Source organism: Sardina pilchardus, chromosome 8, assembly GCF_963854185.1.
Source record: "Sardina pilchardus chromosome 8, fSarPil1.1, whole genome shotgun sequence".
NCBI lineage: Eukaryota > Metazoa > Chordata > Actinopteri > Clupeiformes > Clupeidae > Sardina > Sardina pilchardus.
In genome coordinates this window covers 21,592,919-21,615,126 of record NC_085001.1, presented here as the reverse complement: position 1 = coordinate 21,615,126, position 22,208 = coordinate 21,592,919, and positions in this window count along the sequence as shown.

The window sequence follows — 22,208 nt, the reverse complement described above, 5'->3', positions numbered from 1 at the left end:
ATACTTATGCAGAGGCAGGGAGAGAAAAGAGAGGGGTGCTCTTCACTTTCCATTCTCTGCCTGCCTGTGTCATATTTTTGTGGCCTTGAAGTCTCTATAGTGCATGTCTTCTGCCTGTGGTTTTTGTTTATGGATCAGTGGTTGTTTACTATAAAGCCCCTGCAGCCTGGAGAGATGTGGGCTGAAGATGTTTTATCTCGTGTCAGAGCTTGCTTCAATTAAATTAATGGACCCATTCAGCTCCCTCTGTCCCTCCTTTCAGACACAGACAGAGAATACATTAAAAGATCTTATGCCTCAAGATGGAGCATTGCTGTGTTAGCTGGGTCAGGCAGCTCCCTCAGCCACTCTGCCGTGCTGCCGCATCCTCACCAAATAAGACGGAGACAATAAATGTGTGTGTTATTTTCAAAAAGAGCCATCTCTAACATGGAGAATGTTATTGTTGGAAGATGTTATTCTTTCTGTCTGTTAAACACGTTTCTCTTAAAATTAACCAAATTAGATATGTAAATAATCTTGAATAAAAATGAAAAGAAAGGAATTGTAGATTTCAGACACAAAGTCATATTTTAACATTGAGTGGCTGGTTAATTTCACCAGAAATCTGCTATTGGCTGATAGATTGTCACATTTTCAAATTTGAATTTCCACCCCTGCCCCTTACATAATGTTTGTTATCATTTAATGTTTCTGTAATATTTGTCTTTATTTATCCTCTACTCTTTCAGACCCTCTGAGTTACTTGCTATGTTTAATTCAGGGAGTTGCATCTACAGTATACGCACTATGCAACATGTACTTGGCCATTGGGTACTTGGCCCTCGATGCTGCTCTCTTTATGAATGGGGAATTGGTATGGCATATGTATCTCATGACTTGTAACCAGGAGGTTGGCATTTTCTCCAAGTGTAGTATCACGTTGACATTCACAATAAGCTTTATTTTTGAATGACAAGGCTGGCTAATTTTCATGCCATTTAGTCAGACATCAATCATAAAATGATAATGTCATCAGATGAGACATTCTAATGCAGATATAATGGAGGTCTAAGAAGATTTGGCATTCTGTAAAAATCCCTTCAAGTCAGTGGAGGATTTGTATGCTTTTAGAAATATTTATCAATGAGGATAATTGACATAAAATTGTCTCTTTCCAGGAACATTGCCCATCTCAGTATGTCAAATATCTGTTGAGTCATATATCCAGTTAGACCCCATAGCATTTATGCTGTCAGGTACCATCAAGACAGAATCTACGCAATTAGCCCTTATTTCCATTGCCTTGTGTTAATAGCAAAACACTTCTCAAACTTTCAACATATTCTTGTAATCCGTCTACATCGAGATTTAAACATAATGTGAAGAATAAGGGCAAATGGAGAAACTCTAAACACACAACTCATCCTATTTTTCCTTTTCGGCAGCGCGACAAAAAAAACGTCAGGAAAAACAAACCCAAGGCGAGCGGCTAAAATTACTAATTGGTTTACTGATCAGTTGTACTTTGTTCGATTGATTTGCAATTAATTCTGGTTTGTGGTGCGCTGAAGACAGAGCTTGGCGCCAACCTTGGAGCCCACCGACACCCTATACTCACTAAGAGCATGGCAGGGGTGAGTATCAATATGTAGCTGTGAGGCATATCCTGGTGAGCTCAGGGGAGGGTCATCACCATCTGATAGGAGCCGGGAGTCTCCTGCACACACAAACTATACACTCTCTGGCTCACCCTTACGCTCAGAAAGATACATGGGGCTATCTGACGGACATATAAAGACTTTGTTTATCCTACCAAGCACTTACTATGGTCTAAAATATCTAGATGGTGAGCCAAACAATGCCACGTTAGACCCTATTAATATATACCATTCAGGAACATATCATTACTTCCTGAAAATAACACAAAGCAAGACGTATATTCCTTGAGTCGATAAGTACTAAAGATATTCTGGCCATGAATAATGCGATATATTTCTGAAGTGCACATGACTGTGATACCATCATCAAAACCATATATGATACTGAGTTACCTACCATAAGCATTTCACTGGCTTGGCTTGCCATTGCACGCTCACATGTGCTGTTACACAATAAAAATGATCAGTTTCACTTACTGTATGTCCTTGAATCCATGTAAAAAGCAGAAAAACTAGATCACACTATTACACTTTCTATCTAAAATGTGTAATTGAACTGAAACTAGACCCTGAGCAAGCTACAGTACAGCAGCGGTCCTTTACACACGATATGCATTCAAGAACAATAAAGCAAACTGAACTGAAGAACTGCATTAAGACTCAGAGCCTACTTTAATGTACCTTCCTCAGCTGAACTTCTGTATTTATAAAGGCATCTTACAAAACCTGAGGACACATGATACATTAGAAAACATTCTAACTCTCCTTATGGTGTTTTTCTCATCCTTGCACAGTATTCAAGCTTCAGACCTTTAGCCAGACTTCAGCTTAAAGTAGCTAATGATACAGAGGCTCCGCATAGCAACCAAGAGCCATGTGACCTGACCTACAGTATGAGCACTCCTGCAGAAGAAAAAAGTAGGGTTCGGGATGTGCCCCAATCATAACATCAGCCTTTCTTCATACAGCCGTATTCATGTGAAGGGGATAAGTAATATTTAGAGAATGCTAAGATACCATGGTCTGCAACAGTAATGGTCATTTATGAGAAAATCTCATAAATGTTAGAACAATTGCATATAGGTACCATGTGGTAATGCATGGCTAAGCAAACATTCAATTAAGATGTAACTAATTTGTTTGGAACTTGTAATGATTTCTGATCAACCAAACAATCAAAGCCTAATCATACCTGTAATAGAAATGAGAAAACGTACCAAAGGCAGTTCATTGGTTCATTATCTGATTGGTTTGGTTCTAATTATGTACTGGCATTGTTTTTCAGCTCAAAACTCAATTTTATCCCTGTGAATATCTTTTAAGGTAAAGTTAGTAGTGTTCCTCTTGACACTTGCTTTCTTGTTGTTTGTTTACAGCTGTTGGAATTGGGAAATGTATTTTGCAAGACCACAGGCCTTATTCTTTAGAAGCATCTTAAGGATCTAACCTTTTTAATTTGAGCAAATCAGATTATTTTTCAAAGGCATGGAAATCATATAATGAAATGGCAGTTCTACCAACGTTTTAAATATGTCAGCAGTGTACAGTGACAAGTTTGTTTCCTATGACAGTAATGCATACATAAGGAAGATTTTCCTCCCTCAAAAAGCCTTGAAACCGTAGACAATGCTATGATGCTATTCTTGGGAAACTTATTTGTCTCACTTAAAGCCGATGGCGGTCCTCGCTTTGGCAGCAGGAGAAGGAAACGGAGATAAAGGGTGGAGGTGGAGATGGAGGTGGCGGAGGACGAGTCGGTGGGCGATATCGGGAGGGGGTGGGGGGTGTCCTGACCACAGACGCCTTCCGAGTCCAGACTGTTAGCTTTTTAGCGCCGCGGCGCACAGTGATCTGGTTACAGGCATGTGAATGTGAGTCCGGGCCCGCGGCTCCGTCGCCACATTAGAGCCACGCCAGCGGCTTCCCCAGAGGCAGGGCCAGCAGGTTCTCTGACTCCAGCGCTCCGACAGGGGGCTATCTGTCACAGCCGTCAACCCCATCCCCTGCACCACCACCACCCGAGACTGCCCCATACTCAACTCCAACCCCCCACCACCACTACCCCGAGACCCTCCCCATCCTCAACTCAAACCACCCCCCCCCCCCCCCCCCAACACCACCGCCACCCGAGACCCCCCCATCCTCAACCCCTCCCCCCCCCCCCCCCCCACCACCACCATCAGCACCATCCCAGGCAGCGGCACCACTTCCCTCAGACTTCGCCGGAGGCGTCCGCTTCGCTGGCGGCCCACCTGCAGACTGGTCCGTCACTCTCAGCCTCAGACTGTCAGACTGTCTGTCTGCCGGCGGTTTGGCGGGAGGGGGTTGTGTGTGTGTGTGTGTGTGTGCGAGGGGGGGGGGGACTGGTGCATGGGGCTAGGGGTGGGGGGTCGGAGAGGGGGGGGGGCAGGTTATGAAAAAGCATTGCGGCTCAGCTGACGATGCTATAGGACACGTGTGTGCTTCTCTCTCACTGTCTGTCTTGTCTTTTTCCTTCCAGACTCCCATACAGTTACCGGCAGCTAACATTACACAGGCCACTTTTCTTCGCAGGAAATGCTTCTTTTTTTTCTTTTTTTTTTACTTATTTATTTGTTTATTTATTTATTATCTGGCCTGTGATTGAGATGGCTATGGGTGCAGATATCAAGAGCCAGGTCTGTCATTTGATATGGCAGAGTTTTCGACCTAAATGCAGATTTCATGCTTGGGCGAGAGAGACTGCTTTCACGGTGTCATCTCCCACTCATTCAGAAGAGGCTTAAGGCACGTTTTTCACCTCAGGTTAACTGAGAGCACTTTTACTGCAGTATGAACACTCAGACGCGGTCACATCCTTTAGAAGTGCACTGAGAAATTTGCATCATCGCACTTTCTATGCATCCTATATATTATCCTATACAGTGTGCAAAGATCCACTATATAGGTCTCTATGTGAAGCTTTCGAAAGCCGCTTCCAACGACACCTCAAGATACCTCAACAGTATCATGTGGAGAAAATCTATGGCCGCACCACTAGTAAGATTAATCACGTTGTGCTCCTCTGACCCATCCCGTGACCCTTGACTCAAAAGTCAAATATTCCACCAAGCCCTTTTAAGTCCCCCTCTCAAATAAATCTCTGGCACAAATAAAAGGGCCGCAACATTCTATTGATATTGGTATTGATTCATGTGCGCCAAATTAGTGACCACGGAGGGGCCTAATTTGAAGCACACACCCGCCGTCCGTTTCTGGTCAGGGAAGCATTGCGTTAACATCTTTTCAATTACAGTGACATATTGCTAATGATGTGATCTATTGAAACAAGGCCATATAAATAGACAAATAAATGAATGCCTGGAAATTGGTCATTGTAATTGAATGGTTTGGATTCAGGGGTCATCCGGGTGTACATTTGGAATGGGTCATTTGATCAGCTACAAGGATTTACTAGAAGGATAATCAGCTACATGGGCCTCTATCTTACTCTCTATGGTCGTCTGCCCGTTTAGGATAGTTCTCTATTATTTGTACATAGTTCAATATGCTTTATACATTGATCATGCTATTATACATGGGCAGACAAAGATTGGGCTTCGAGTATGCCCTTTCCATTAACTTCTCATCATTTGGTGTGTTTCCTTGCTTTTATACATACATGTAGGCCTTGATTGATTCTCATCAGCATTCACCAAGATGAATAAACCTGAATCTGAAGACATTATGTGTGCTCTGGATATCTGCTATGAATGCTTTATATAAAGGCAGAGGGTTATTGTGTGGACCAATCATTCAACCATCGCAGGTCAAAAAACAGACTAGTTTCCATACATGCAGGTTCATTTGGTACTTTACCATGACTATTTTAAAGTCCTTCAATGAATGAATGAATGAATGAATGAATGAATGAATGAATGAATGAATGACTGAATGTACATACCGGTATGTACATTACCTCAACAAGACAACGGCAACAGACGGAGGCAGGTATCAAATCAATACAGTCTGTCAGTGAGACCGGTGGAACACAGTCTCTGCACTCTACTCCTGGGGTAGCCAAATGATTTCCTCTGTCAGGTCCTAATGTCATACTTCATGCATCACTTCAGACGGTCTGTACGAGCAGACAGCCTCACAGTATTAAGACTGATTTATTGGCTATTGGGAAAGAGGGGGAGGGGGGGGGGCAAAGTAACCACCACCACCAAACCGCCTCGAAACAAGGCAAGAATCCAGGCTTTGTCTCTTGGAAAGCTCAGACAGCGTTCAACACAATGGAATGGCTGGTTGCTAGGCACTGAAAGCGACATGGCCATTAAGAAACTGATATAGTTTTGCTTCCTGCCACAAAAACTGTAATTAGAAATTAATCAAAGGCTGTATTGGTGCCTCTGTAGCCCGTGACTCGCTTGTTAGGCTTTTCATTCATTCACTCGCGCTCTCGCTCGCTCTTGCTTGTATGTGTGTGCATGTCTGAGTGTCTGTGCGTGTAGTACCTGTATACCATCTTTTGGTCTTTGAAAAAAAATCCTTTTAATCAATCCAAAGTGTGTGTGTGTGTGTGTGTGTGTGTGTGTGTGCGCGCATCTGTGTGTGTGTGTGTGTGTGTGTGTGTGTGTGTGTGTGCGCGCTTGTGTGTGTGTGTGTGTGTGTGTGTAGTGCTTGTATACCATCTATTTGTCTGTGATAAAATTGTTCTCTTAATCTACCCAAATTGTGTGTGTGTGTGTGTGTACGTGTGTACGTGTGTGTGCATCAGGGTGTGGGAATATTACTTATTATTGCTGTACATAGCAACAAAACAAAGGAATCAATGTCACAATCAGGTAAATGGCAACTACAATATAAAATACTGAGAGAATACTGTATATTGCTTTAATGTGGAATTTTGATCATGTTTTGGATCATTGAAAAATCCATTGGCATAAGAGAAGCTTCATCTATGAGGTCTTGTTTGGCACAAGCCAAATGCCCAATCGGAATAATCGCATTCACTGTACTGTGTGGATGACCAGACTTGGACAGCAGGATCTCAGTGTAGCTTATTCTACCTCTCAAAAGCCCTGAATAGTCAACACATACGCATGAAACAATGCCTTTTCTTCTCTTCGCAGAGAAAAAGAAGGAGAGGGGGAGAAAAAAAAAGAAAATTGTCATGATTTCAGTCCTCGGGCCTTCACCCGAAAATGACTTCATTGTGTGAAAATGGCATTATTTTGGGGCACCTCTCCTCATCCAATGGTATTTTGTGTGCTTTGAAAAGGGCCAGGGCTCATGTATATCCACACAGGAGCAAATTACAGTACTTTTCCTTCATTATGCCTCACCAATTTAAAGTCAAATTAGATCAAGAGTGTTGCATCTGTCCACACAGACACAAACATGAAAGTTGGGCTCATGTGTACAGTACATCAATAAAGTCCAACCATGAATTAGTTACAGTTTAACAAAGCAGATACTGTGCCTTATATGCACATTCATAACAGCTGATAACGTGTTAATAACACTTTGTAATCTCTGTTATAAAGTTTCATTTTCGTTGCTTAATGATAAAAGGAACTCTGTCACTATTTGTCAGTAGCACACTAAATAAAATGCTGCAGTGACAATGACAGGATAGACTGTAATATTTCATGGATTATCTTTTGACTGCATTCCTTGAATGCCTGAAACAGACCATTACGCTTAATCTTACTTTTACTCGGGCTGTAATTATGAATGTGTACACACCACAATAATGACAGGTCATGTTATGAGAGGTTACGAATATTACACAAACCTATTCTGCATACTTTTGATCCACTGTTGACAGACTGAGGTTAGTTGTTTCCTGCTAATTGCAGCAACTTAGGTGGAGACTTTTTGTCTTCAGTAGATTATTATCTAGATTTGGTGCACTATGTGCATGTTATTTGACTCTCACTCTCTTTCTCTCTCTCTGTGTGTGTGTGTGTGTATGTGTGTATTTGCCTGTGTGTGTGGGGCCTACTTGGTCTGCATCTTGAAAGTGATTGGTTTCTGTTTCCTTAATTAGCCCCTGACCAAAATGTCAGGAGTCAGTCAGTGTTGCATCGTTTGTTTGTTAACCTGAGCAAACAAAAGGGAAGCCAATATGCCAGCTTCTGTTAGTGATAACCTCTGACCTGGAAGTGAACCGATATAACCTCAATTTTGAGATGCTGCACTCCTTTCTTTAATTCCTATCTCATTAAATCTTAAGTCAGGGAACAGTGCCATGGCTATTGATAATTACTTAAATCTCGAGGGAATTTATGGAGTTCTTCATAATTTTACTACAGTAGTACGTCTCCATAAAAATGATGTGTTTAGATTGTCAATTCTCACTCTGAATTGAGAATAACTTTTCTGTTCCCAACCACCCATAACTTGAGGCAACATGTACCCTTCATCAGCTTTCACTCAGAACTCCACCTTCAAAAGCCATTTGATTGGTTGAGAGACTACCACATCAGCACATTCATCCTTATCATCCATATTCAAGCCAACTTCCCTAGCCACGCTAATACACACATACTACACTATCTACACTCATCATAGCAATTCCCTTGTCTCTATAGACTGTAGACAATAGCCAGCAAGGCAATAGTAGGCTAAGTTCCCAGCAATAACACTCTCTCTCTCTCCTAGACCACCGAACGGTAGTCACACCACACCAGTACTATAAGATAAGCCTGATAACCTACAGTATGTCATATAATATCACCAAATTGACCCTCAGTTAGCAGAAGCTGCTTTCGACTTAACATCAGAAAATGATGTTTTAAAGGATAGCCAACATTAAAGATAGTTTTACCCGTTTCAAAGAAACTGATGTTTTTGATCCTTAGTCATGAAATGGGATGATGTTTACACAGTGCAGCTTCTTAAATTCTAAACATGCTCCCATTTGTTTGCAGTCATTACAAAATGAAAGTTTCAAAAAATAACTTGAGTGCACTCTGTCAGGTATAGATCGTCTACTGTCCACCATTTCGCTCAGAAACAGAAACACTTAGAGAGCTTTTCCCCAATAATAACCACGTAAGGGTGAGATGCTACAAGGCAAGGCTATATCATTTTTGTCGCTTTATACTGTACTCTTAAACGGGCCATTGAAATGGCATCTCATTTCCTAATCTTTGGGTGCCTCCTTGTGAAACCCATTACAGTAGCTGCCATGTCTGAAAATAGGTAAATGCGCACCACTGTCAAGTGCCCCCACATCACCAAAGGAGGTGTGCCCTTGGTGTGCAACACTTATCCACTGTTTTCACTCTCCTCTCCCATTGCAACAGCACACAAATCAAACAGCTCCAAGGTTTCGTCACATAATACTTTTGTCACTATTTTGTCATGTAATACTTTAGATGATACCAGTCCTTAATGAAGTCACAGGCAGAAATTATATTGGGTATTCACTCAACTATGGTGAAATGGCCTTAATTTCCCTTTGATGTTGGGGACATTGACACTAGTCATTACATTCACCTGGAAGACTACAGTCATCTTCAAGTGTTGGCAATGTAGTTTTTGTTTCCATACTGAGGTTTACAAAGTCTTGTATCTAATTAGGGCTGAAACATGATGGATGTGCCACGTTGTGCTTGGGTACTGGGTAGCACCTGATGTATTCACATCTCACAAGTACACAAACAATGTAAACAGTTCTGGTCCCTTTCTTATCCACCAGTCACCAATTAATCTTTAATTCTGTTTGCCTGATAACCGGAATATTTATCAAAACAAAAGAAATGCTTGCTCCCGCTCGCGTATTTGCCGAAACAAACACTCCGCTTCACAGGTTTGCGATTGTCTGCCACTTGCGTCCACGGTAAAATATTTTTCCCTGTGCCATGGCAGCGCCGATTACCCCTATCAGAGGGCGGCGATAACACGGCAGCAAAAGGCACGATTTCTGCCACAAGTTTTAAAAGTGACTGCTCCAGGCAATATGCTCGTTGGGCTCACTGTCTAACAAAGGGACAAGCCTAGATAAGGGGGGCCCTGGGTCTCAGGAGAGGAGGGGGGGAGGGGGACACTGCCCCACTGCCAGTCAGCAGGCCGGGCTACATAGCCACTGTGTGAGGTGCTGCTCTCTGATGGTACCTACTCTACCAGAACCGCAAAGAGCCGAAACTTGCCTTGTGCGGAGAGAGAGAGAGAGAGAGAGAGAGAGAGAGAGAGAGAGAGAGAGAAGCCGTAACGCGGTGGCCGTAACGTGGGAAACAAACGCTGCCTTTGTGCGAGTCCCTGCATTAGGCTGACAGTGATAAGGAGATAATGTAAGTGGTGGCACAGTGAGGCATGCTAGCTTTGAATTAAATTAGCCTGAGAGTGTGCTACTCATTGATTTCTACAGACAGGCACTTTTTGAAGCCGTAATCTGTGGGAGCCTTATTCAATTGTTGGCAAATTTTCCTTTTGTTCTAAGCTTTCATTGCACTTTCGGCTATTTGATCCATGTGATGCAAAGGTTGGAAAAAAATGTGTGAGGAATGGCTCCACCAGAATGATGACATTACGGAGAGACAATACTGACAGTTCATAAACATAAATGATTTCTAATCAGCGCTCTCCCTATTCACAGATCCATTACAGTGCTTCTCCCATAGATGTGGAAAAGCTGAATTAGGACTGGGTCCTTGTGATGCTTAAGCGGGGAGCATAGTTGGGGTAAGACTGCCCTCTGGTGTAGACAGGGCTCTGGGGACTGACCCAGGTCCACGGCGTGGCCAGAGGCGACCTGATGCACAGGATCAATTAAAAGCCTGGCGACCCCGATCTTCCGTGGACTCGCACACTGCAACTGACAGTCTATATAGACTAGGATGTGAGAGCTACATTACATACGGAACAAATAGCAGGGAGAACAGATCCTGAGTCACTGAACATCGCTAATGCTTATTGTGTGTAATGGTGAAAAATCCCAATGCAATATTACAATCGTGAATGCAGTTACATTCGTTTTGTCATTGAGAGGATGTACAATTTAGAGACTTTACTTACTATGCTTATCCAATAATTCCTTTGGTGTCATAGTTCAGTCATCAAGAGCTGGACGAGTGCCCTCAATTTCTCTAAAACAAGAAAAAACTGCTGATGTAAAATTACTAAGATTTGGCAAAAATGTAGTGTTAATATAATACTTTTAATTCAATATATTTAGTATGCCACTTTATATATTTAATGATGAATCATTTCTTCAAAAATGAATTGAACATGTGTACAATTTATGTGTCCCATCCTTTTGTAATTAATTTTGCGAGGCAAAGCCTAATAATCTAGTTAGCCTTTAATTGCGTGGTGGGGTCCGCGAAGACAGGCAGCTGAGAGGGAAATGTACTCACTCCATGCCTTTAATTAGCCACAAGGCAAAACAAAGGGGCGATCGCACCGTGCCACTCATAATCACCCCTTAATAAGAATAATTAAATCCATTAGCAGCAAAGAATGACAGTCAACATTACAGTAGAGAAACAAACTATGCCCCCCCCCATCTCCACCCCCCTAATACACCACCACCACTACATTCTAGAATCTTGTGATAAAAAAGAAGACGAAGAAAAAGTAGACGACTAGAAATAACAATGCCAAAAAAAGGGACAACATCAGTAAGAGCAGCTGGTTATTTTTACGCCATTCAGATCATAAAACCCTCCAGTTGCATTAGAGAGTTGAAGGAAGGTGCTTATTGGGGTTCGTGTCGTGGCTGCCCTGGCCAAAGCAAGGAACAGCAGCCCAGAGAGGGGCAGAGACGGAGCATCTGGCCTCAAGAGGATAATTCTCGACATGAAGGACAAAAGCAGATTAGGGTGTGAAAAAGCTTAGTTCATAATAACCGCTTAAAGCTGGATCCCCAAGTGTGAATCATATGAATAAATAATAATGCCACAGAAGGTATGTCTGTGTGTGGAAAGGAGAGAATCAGCAGAGGAACAATACAAATAGCTTGACATGAATCATTGTGTGCTGAGAAATTAATCTTTCATATGGCTGTACCTATAATGTATAGGTTTTATACCAAATCATATAGCTTAATTGAACTTCCACTTTTCTTTAAAGAACTGTTTATTCTTTACAGGCTGGATCAAAACAAATTGTAAGGTGTACCAACTTGTGAAATGTCACCTTGTCTGACTGATCTTTGTACAATCAAAGCAGCCTCCCTTGGCAAAGGAAGGGGATACGTTAGCACACCCAAAATATGTTGCTGACGGCAATAAGAAATGGAGCCAAACGTGTTGACTTCCGAAAACAAGAAAGCGCAAGGTTGGTGAAGGGTTTGATGCACGCCTTACCGACCAATTGTCACACCAAATGTAGAGACTTAGCTCACAGTTCCATGTAGGCTTATAAAGCATTATGTGAAAATGTCACTAGCTGTGGCAAGACTGCACCAAAGATTCAACACCACTGACCTTCAATTATGACATGAAAAAATATATTAATGTAATGCTTTGACTAAGTACATGTTACTGACATAACATGCATATTTTCCTAATATCGTATATTTACCTGTGGTTTCTTAATTTTTTCTCAATTCTACATTTCCAAAATATCCAGCCTAACTTCACTTGCCCATGCCGGGCTCTATGGAAGTTGTGTTTCGCTAGGACCTGTCCAAATAAAGCATGCAAGATCAACAATATCACTGCCATTTTCACAATCAGATAAATGGAAGCATATGTTCCTTATAGGTCAAAAGACCAAAGATCAAAATACAAGACTGTTCACGATTGAAGACAATAATCATGTCTATGTTCTCCAGTCTAATTTGTGAGGACAGCTAGCATCTAGAGCTGATGCCTTAGTAATCATATCAAATTGATCCAATGTTGCTCTCCCAGGCTTGTATTTGATGTTTTCCCCTTAATAACATAATATGCAATATATAATGAACCTCATATCGGTGATACTTATCCAGGACAAAATCTCCCCAGAAAAAAAATATATATACAGCATATGAAAAGAAAACAAACCTGGCCTATCAAATGACATGCTAGGCCTAGGATGGGCACGGAATTATTCCATCGTCCAACAAAACACTGTCATTTGGTGGTACTTCAGGCATCAGAGCAAAGACACAATCTGTACTGAATTGCAGGGACTCCCAGTACATTCAAGAGGTCTTCATTACAGCCAAAGGCTTGAAGACTCTCCAGACCCGGAGCGGTAATAAGCCCAGGAGCCGGCCCTTCACCCACAGGAAGCCCCTTTGTGGGCTGGAGACAGTTCTGCAGTGGGGTGGTGGGGGCCGTGAATGCCTGCTCCCCTTTTAGACACTTCAGCATCCCTCCGCTATCAGCTATGAATGATTCCCCTTTACCGCCAGCACGAACGATACATTAGAAGTGGGCCCTGTACCCCCTGGGGTTGAATTTGACTTAAATAAAATTGCAACAAAAAAAAAAAGAAAAGAAAAGAAGAAGAAATATATGAAAACAAATCAACAGGCTAAAGGGAAAGGAAGGACAGTATTGTACTGGTCACTGAGGGTGAGTGTTGCTGTGAGCTTGTCGTTCTTATGAGCCGCCCTTCACAGATCAGTGGGTTTCTGGGGTGAGAGGAGGGATGAGAGTCACAGTGGACTTCCCCCCCCTCCGCTACTTACTCTTCCCCTCTCCTCTCCTCTCCTCTCCTCTCCTCTCCTCTCCACTCCACTCCACTCCACTCTTCCCCTCTCCTCTCCTCTCCTCTCCACGCTTCCCCTTCTTCTACCCGCCTGTCTTCCCCTTCCTGTGATCTCCTCTATGTCTCTTCTCTCTCATCCCCTGTTCCCTTCCTCAGTCACTGTGATATGCCACTGCAGGTGAGGGACTTCTCTGAAGCCATATGGTGGCAAAGGGCACTGACTCTTCCCTAAGGTCTTGTCAGCCTTAGCCACAATCTATTGTCGGGCGCTGTTGGTGTAAGCCGATACTCTCAGTGAACAGGCCAACAGAGGCAGCCTGGTCCGTAGCATCAGGAGGGAGCAGATTGCTGTGGCTGTCTCGTGCTTCTCACACAGATAAATGTAAATGACAGCAGCCAATTGACGCTGCCAGCTTTTCACACTATTAAAATTGAATTGTCAGTGCCTGTGAAGTGGGTATTTCAAATACATTCTCGTGCCTGTGTGTGTTGTTGTTAAAAGCTTCCTGTTGTTTGGCAAAAGAGGGGCTTGTTCTAAATACAGTGATATACTTTATTTCAAAATGAGGCACAGGGCCGAGCCAGAGAAACTGTTATTAACACAAATTACCATGTAATTTAACAGTTATTAAACGGCAACATCGAAATCTATCAAATTTGACATAAAAAATCTCCATTGTCCATCTCAGAGAAATAGTTGATACTGTAATTCCTCACATACACTACAAAAGCATACAGTGCTAATGACACCATACAGTAACTTTCCTAAATAAGTAAGAAGGTTGAACCAGGATTTCGAATGTAGTTTGTAATTTTGCATTGGAAACCAATTGGAAATAGCCTACATTAACGCCTGGATCCTGTTTCTGCACTGGTCATTACTGAGTGCTTTGGTATTCTGCACTGCAAACGACTGAAAGCTCAACGCTGGACAGAGAGAGCTGGAATCATAGGAGCAAGCAGAAAATGCATTGCTAACGCATTTCCAGCAAAGGTTACTGGAGAGGTTTAATAACAGTATAAAAAAAGGTCATGGCATCAGCCAAACCAATCGCTGGAGTGAAAAACCATCTGCATATTGGCTATCTGTGGAATATGAGAATAACATTGTGAGATTTCAATCTTTCCTTTACTAATTCCTGTGAATGTGTACAGACTGACTGAGTGATTGTCTTCATTTTTTTTTTTTTTTTCAAGATCTGTTGTAATAACAAAATGGCTTTCAGGGTATGAGATGGAAATCAAATAAATCACATACACAAGACACTACCAGCGATCCATCAAGTTATGAAGGAATAATCCATTCCACGAAGTTCATCCCAAAATGAAAAAATGCATCCTCTCATCATCACGCCACATATCCTTTGCAGACTCTCCCTTTGATGTGATTTCAGCAGGACACATTCGGAAATAATCGGTCATAATTCTAGGATTAAGGCGTCAAATTAAAAGAGGAACACTTAGGTTAACCAGGGGAGATCTCACTGCGACTGATAATCGGAAACACCCCCAGACAGAAGAGGATCCGTCTCAGACGTGGCCCCGATATGGCCCTGATCTGGCTCATCCACAGCACAGAGCAATCCCCCATCTTTACAACCAAGTCAACTGCAACTGCAATCCATTATGATGCAATCCAATACAAAGCAAAATAATGATAAAAAAAAATGAATTAGCTCACTGTTTTCTTTAGGTCTTTTGACTTTTAAACTCGCTTGACCATTTCACTTTTAATTCATTTGTTTTTACAAAGAGTTAACAAAAGCAAAATACACTAAACAACAGAATAACAGAAGGAGAAGTTGCTTAGGGTTCTGCGTAAGCCCTGGGAGTGTGCCTAAAACAGAGCTGGGGATCTCTGTCGATATGCTGTCCTCCAGGGTCTCCTGGGCATACTGTTTTCACACAAGCCCAGCTTTGGCACCTAGCAAAATTCCCAAGGCCAGTGGATACTCAGGACTGTTAAAAGGTCAATGAGAATGAAGATATTGAGTGTTAGGTGGGAGGGGAGTGTAGGGGTATTCATCTGAAACAAACCGCAAGTCTCCATTTTATTTGTGCTGCTAATATCAATTTTACATTTGGATATGTATTGTCTAAGCAGCCACCCTGTGTGTGTGTGTGTGTGTGTGTGTGTGTGTGTGTGTGTGTGTGTGTGTGTGTGTGTGTGTGTGTGTGTGTGTCAGAGAGAGAGAGAGAGAGAGAGAGAGAGAGAGAGACAGACAGGGAGGGAGAGAGAGAGAGAGGGAGGGAGAGAGAGAGAGAGAGAGAGAGAGAGAGGGAGAGAGAGAATTTAATCAAATAAATTGAAAGGTGTTAAATCCCAGTTAAAACACAACATAATCTTAGATCCCCCTCTGCTGTGTGACTTTCTTCCATTTCATTTGAATGGCTTTATGAGAATTTATTGTTCACCAACACACACACACACACACACACACACACAAGCTATAAACATACAGCCATACACTCAAGAATAAACCACTAAGAAAAAAACTTGCACAAAACACATACCCCCCAACACACACACACACACACACACACACAGAGAGAGAGAGAGAGAGAGCTATAAACATACAGCCATACACTCAAGAATAAACCACTGAGAAAAAGACTTGCGCACACATACACACATGCCCACACACAAACACACACACACACACACACACACGCACATACACACACACACACACACACAGTAAGAATCCGAGGACCACATAAAAACCCAGCGGCACAGCATTCAGTAGCAGCTGTCAGTCACGGCGAACCACAGAAGTCTATTTGACAGTAATATTTTGCTCAGCGTGACACCTCATTTATTCACAGTAATCATAATTTCTTTTACACACCCTTTCCTTTGCACACCAGGCTTCATCCTGACAAAAAGCCCTCCCCACCTGCACCTCACCTCACCTCCCCCTCCCTGTTCCACCTCCTCCACTCCCCCCCCACGCCATCATTTCTTATCTGGGTGAAGCCGCTCCGTTTGGGTCAGCGCCTTGCATTCCGGGGCCGTGGTGTTGGTGGGGGACTGCTGCAGGAATTTACATCTCTACAGCGCACGTTTTTCCCCTCCATTTGTTAGACTGCCAGGTCAGTGCACCTCGTCCAGACTGTCAGGGCTGCTGGCTGGTGTGTGTGTGTGTGTGTGTGTGTGTGTGTGTGTGTGTGTGTGTGTGTGTGTGTGTGTGTGTGTGTGTGTCTGTATGTGTGTGAGGTGTTGGGTGTGTGTGTGTGTGTGTGTGTTGGGGGGGGGGGGGGGGGGGTAATGGCTCCTGCTCTGCCTACCCTTCATTACACACTCGGTGGCTCTGACCTTGTGAGGATGCTTCCGTGTGCCTGACAGCCACAGCCACCAGCCAGCCTCTGCCCAGCTCACACAGGGACAGGGTCCACCTCCGCTACCCCGCCAGCGCCTGGGTCTGGGCTCCAACCTACAGTACAACCTCCCACACTCTTAAAAAAGGGGTTCTTGGGGTGCTACCTGTATATAGAACCATGCAGGATTTACAGAACCTTTAGGGGTTCCTTTGATTAACACTTCAACATGGTTTAAAGAACCATTTAGGGGCCATATATGAAGCTTGCAATATAACCATTTTTGGTTCTATATAGCACCTTTTTTACAAGAGTGCTCTCTTCCTCTTTGCATATGTTTTCTGCAGGCCGGTGTCAGAGAATGGCACCATCTCTTTAAAAATAGAATAGCTCACTTTTTAGGAATCCTTTGAATACTGAAAAGAGAAAAACTAACTATAGGGAAATGCTTGTGCTGCAAAATGATTATTTTCTAAATTTGTTTTTGAAAAACTGTTGAAATAAAATACAATAAATGTAAAACAAATATTATTATCTTATAAACAAATTATTGTCATGGTAATCCACGTGTAATATGGATAACAAGGATGATCTGAGTTCCAGTTACTGTATCTAGACATAATGCCGTTATCTGAGCGACATGTTCCTCTCAGCTTTCATCTTCGCACTGGTGACATACTGTAGGTAACCGCATGTCCTCAGTAATCACATACTACATATGGCTCGTAATGGTTTTACGCTGGAACACTATCTATTCACTTGCTCATTTTCTGAGCGAGCGCTTGTGGATTTTGAGGTTTTATGGACGCACTAAAAGCCCCTGGCAGGTAACGCGGCGGCAGCGGCGAGCCTCCGCCTCAGTCGCACCGGTACATTAGGCCCCTCTGCTCTTAACCTTAGTCAATAACAGAAATATTAGCCTGGTATGTTAATGCTTTTGAGGTTTCCATGGTGGCAGCACTCTGCTGCAAAGCACAACAAAAGAGTTGATAAAATGGCCATACCACCCTAACTGCAGTCTCTTCGCAAAAAAAAAAAAAGAAGAGAAGAAAAAAAAGAAAGAGAGAGAAAAAAAAAAGTACAGGGAATACTCAACCCATCAAGACCACAACATCTCTCTCTCTCTCTCTCTCTCTCTCTCTCTCTTTCCATCACAGGCAAACACACACATACACACACACACAAAATAGACGCACACGCACACACTCGCACACACACACACACAGCTCTCATTAGATGGACAAACAGTGAGTGGTTTCCCATCAATCCATTGCTATAATAACTTGTAGATTTGTGTCTAATGTGAAGAGTTGGATTCCCTACAGGCCACAGCAGGATGCAAAGCCATGCATTTTAGACAAATTAGTTATTTCTTTTAGAATAGCAGCATTAATAGAGCCCAAAACAGAGAAAAAGAGAGAGAAGGACAGAGGGAGAAAGAAAGAAAGAACGAAACAGAGAGTGAAAGAACGAAATAAAGAAAGAAAGAAAGAAAGACAGAAACAGAGAGGGAAAGAAAATGGCAGTCCTTCAGCACAGCGGAGCACAGACCGCGGACTGCAACAGGCTTTTACTGGCGTGGCGTGCTGCACCTCTCCCGCGCGTCCTAATAGCTGTGATCAAATGGGAGCCGGCGGGGAGAGCCCGCTGCAGGAAGAATGGCTCCGAGATGCGCTACACCAATTGGACATCCCCGCACTGTTATTACGCCGCTGTGCAGCTTTTCTGTGCATTCACCGCAATTAGAGTCACTTAAAGAGCTGCAAGACTTGCTGTCAGGGTCTTGCCAGACATACACATGCCCCCCCTGCCCACACACCCCCCAACACACATTGCACACACACACACACACACACACACACACACACACCAGCCTATGATTTAAGCAGGAGCGGTGGGCGTGGGTGAAATCTTGTGGCATGGGTCTGGCCTGGCATAGTTGGCCAAAGGCTGTGGGCAGTTAGCGACGAAACATCCACGCTGTGCGCCTCACAAAAGGCATGCTGGCATCTGGTTTTGGAGGAACATGACTTCACCTCCGAGGAAGGAAAAAGAGGATGTCAAGCAAAGAAGTAGGCAAGGAGGAAGGAGGTTGAGGAGGTGTGTGTGTGGGGGGGGGGGAGTTTAGGGGTTCTCTAATAACTGTTCTTCACATGTAAACCCTCCCTCCACATCAGGATTCCCATCTCACACCTCACACCAACATATTGAGATAAGCTTGCAGTCATGTTTAATCATTCTTCACAAAGCGTCATTCGACGCTTTTTTTTTTTTTTTAAATCAAAGTCAATTTTACAACAAGCACTGGATAAACTTCTAAACGTCTTGTGAGGGAAAATTGCCATTTTTTTGAAAGTTCAAACGTATCAAGCGCTGCGTCCGTATGAAGCCATGGTCCACGGAGCAGCCTCCTGAATCGCTAATGGTGGCGTTGGCCGCGGGTTGGTGGGCCGGCCATTAGCCGCCCGCTCTGCGCTCAGTTTCGCTCATTAGCAATAACCCCTATCTGGCCTGGGAGCCGCGGAGACCTTTAGACGGCTAATATGCTTTTCTTCCCCTTCTCTCCTCCTCTATTCTTAATGATTGAGAGAGCGGTTCACAGGAAAAAGAGATAGAGAGAGAGAGATGGAGGGAGAAAGTGTGAGAGAGAAATAGAGAGAGAGAGAGAGAGAGAGAGAGAGATATGGAAGGAGAAAGTGAGAGGGAGAAAGTGAGAGAGAGAAAGAGAGAGAGAGAGAGAGAGAGAGAGAGAGCAGTTGATTAATGATCTGGAAACACTTTCCCTTTTCAGCTGATTAAATAAAATTGACTGCATTTTTACATTTTGTAATAAAGTGACCCCACAGCGCTGGGGGGGTGGGGGTGGGGTTGAGGATGGGGGGGGGGGGGGGGGGTCGGTAGTGGTGGTGTTGGTGGTGCGCGGGCGGGGGGGGGGGTGTGACTGGAGATGAAGAGGGGCATGTTCAGTGTTGCGGCGCGGACGGCGTGTTTCTGCCAAGCGGTGCTGAAAAGGCAGTCTTCTCAAGCAGAAGGCAGGAGGAAAACGAAAAGGGAAAAAAAAAAGAAAAGAAAGAAAAACACACTCTGTCACCGTCGGCTGACACATCCACGCTCAGACCGCTGCCACCGCTACCGCTGGTCACCCGGCAGAGAGCCACTTTGGCACCGGGGCCCAAAAGAATAACTTTCCTTTCAATTTCCTGCCGACAGTGATTGAGCACTCGCCGTCGCCCCGCCGCTCTCTTACGAGAGATGTGCCGGTGGGAAAAGAAAGAAAGGGAGAAAAAAAACGACAGAAATAGAATGATACGAGCGCAACCGCAAGAATGTGGAGGCTTTTGATGGGCACCGCCAGCCAGCCTGAGTCGGTGCTGTTGCATTGTAGCTGCTTGATATGTGCCACTCAGCTAAAAGCACGGATGCAGAAACAGCCTTCCAAAGCCAGGCAGGTAGAGGCACGGTCCATGCAGGTGCATTTAATATTTACTCCACTCCACTTTCGCTCGCCCAACCTGACACGTAAAAAGGACACACAGAGAGGAGAGGAGAGAAAAGCTCTGGGCTTCTAAAAACCAGCAGCCTAGATCCTCCAGTGGCAGACTGGCTGAGTTTATTAAAGAAATGGGACACATCTCGTGTGTGGGATATACAGGAGAGATGGGTTTTGGGAGAGGTCATGCTGAAATATCAAATCAAATCAAATCAAATCAAAAACTGATCTTTCTTTCTTTCTTTCTTTCTTTGAACTCATAGCTGAATTGTGGTCCACTGAATCTCAAATGGATACTTCCATGGACTCTCCTTGTCATATTTTCTTTATGCCAGCTTTATAGCCTCTGTTATCTGGTGTATGCAAAAAGACACAGCGAGCAAAAGAGAGAGTGAGAGAGAGATAGAGAGAGAGAGAGAGAGAGAGAGACAGATTTGCTGTATGGCTTCAGTAGGAGTCTCCTCTCCTCTCCTCTCCTCTCCTCTCCTCTCCGCTCCTCTCCTCCTCTCCTCTCCTCTTAGCCACACGATAATTACCCTCCTTCCTGGCAGCATCGATCAAGCCCGGTGCAGATCGTTGCACTTTCAGAGAAGGTCTCTCTTCATCAACATCAAACCCATTTGAGCAGAAAAACTGCAGTGTCCAAATGATGTTTACACTTCTGCCCTGATGTCTCTACTTAGTGATATACCCAGTGTACCAGGCATACTTCCCTTGCCATGCTGGGGGCAAATTAATGATCCATTGCTACAGGGGTCCAATAACATTAGGTGCCATTTATAGAAATCTAAACAGCCTCAACTGGAACACTGACATTTCTTTTAAAGGTCAACCGTTTAGGAACTGAAAAGCTAAAAACTGAATAAGTTGAATATAAGTGAAAAACGTAGTGAAATGCTAAAAAGATGGCTGAACTAAAAATGTAACAATCAGCAAGTAAATGCAAAAATGTTCAAAATGCAAAAATATTGTGTGTGTGTGTGCTGCAAAACCAATAGGAGATAAAAGATGCTCATCCACACAAATAGCTATCCATTTAGTCCAGTGGATTGAAGCGGAGCGATTACACAGAGACACCATCGGCATACATTAGGTAACAACACATCGACTAAAAGATGGAAACATGGACAACACAGCCACAAATGCAGGTTTACAAATAATCACTAACCCAATACCATGTCTGTCCTGATTTATTTTATTTTTAACTGTGAATGAAGTCTAATTTTCATTTCGACAGACGTTAGGTATATCAAAACATTGGTCACTCACTCAGTCAACAAATCATTACACATCGACAGTAGTTTATATGAGATGAATAGGTATGGATAAGATATGGAATTAATTAATGGGATATGCAATTAATTAAAATATATAGTCAAAACAGAAATGTTGTTTTTCTTCTTTTCTTTTCTTGGAGATAAATACAAGACGTAAGTAATCTGCTGTAGATGTTATCTTGTTGTTGACTAATTCAGGTTCCTGATTGACAGCTGTTCAATGTTGTTCTTTTGAACAGTGATTAGCACCATCATGCCAAATCGAAAAAAAGGGAAAAAAAAGAAGAACACAAACTTTGTGAAGGTGATTGTGTGTGTGTGTGTGTGTGTGTGTGTGTGTGTGTGTGTGTGTGTGTGTGTGTGTGTGCTGTGTCCTGTGCTGAACCTACAGTATACGCACACCTGTCCAGGAGTTTCAGTGTTTGAGCTTGCCTCAGGGAAAGCCCGGTAACACTGCGAGACGAGGGAATGTCGCCCCTCTTAGCGGGAAGGTCCTACGCCACCATGTCGCTTAATGGCATCCTGACAAACAGCTGCTTGTCCTCCGACAAATATTTATTCACCATGGAAACCTGACATCACCTCCTCTTATCGCTGTATAAACAGCTTATCTAAACACCTTTAGCATGACCTGCAGTGGTGGTGCAGGCCACGGAGTAAGAGAATGACTGCTTTTAGCCCCCCCCCCCCCCCCTGCCTCCCCCCTCTCAGAAAGTAATGAAGCATACTGGGACATAATAGGTACAGAACGGCTGTGTTGAGAAGCACATGGCAGGCTATGATTCAGATGTTCTTCTCCACAGCTGCTGCAGCAGGTGGATTTGGACCTGAAGACATTTACGCATAATGTTCTCTGTTTCCTGACTTTTT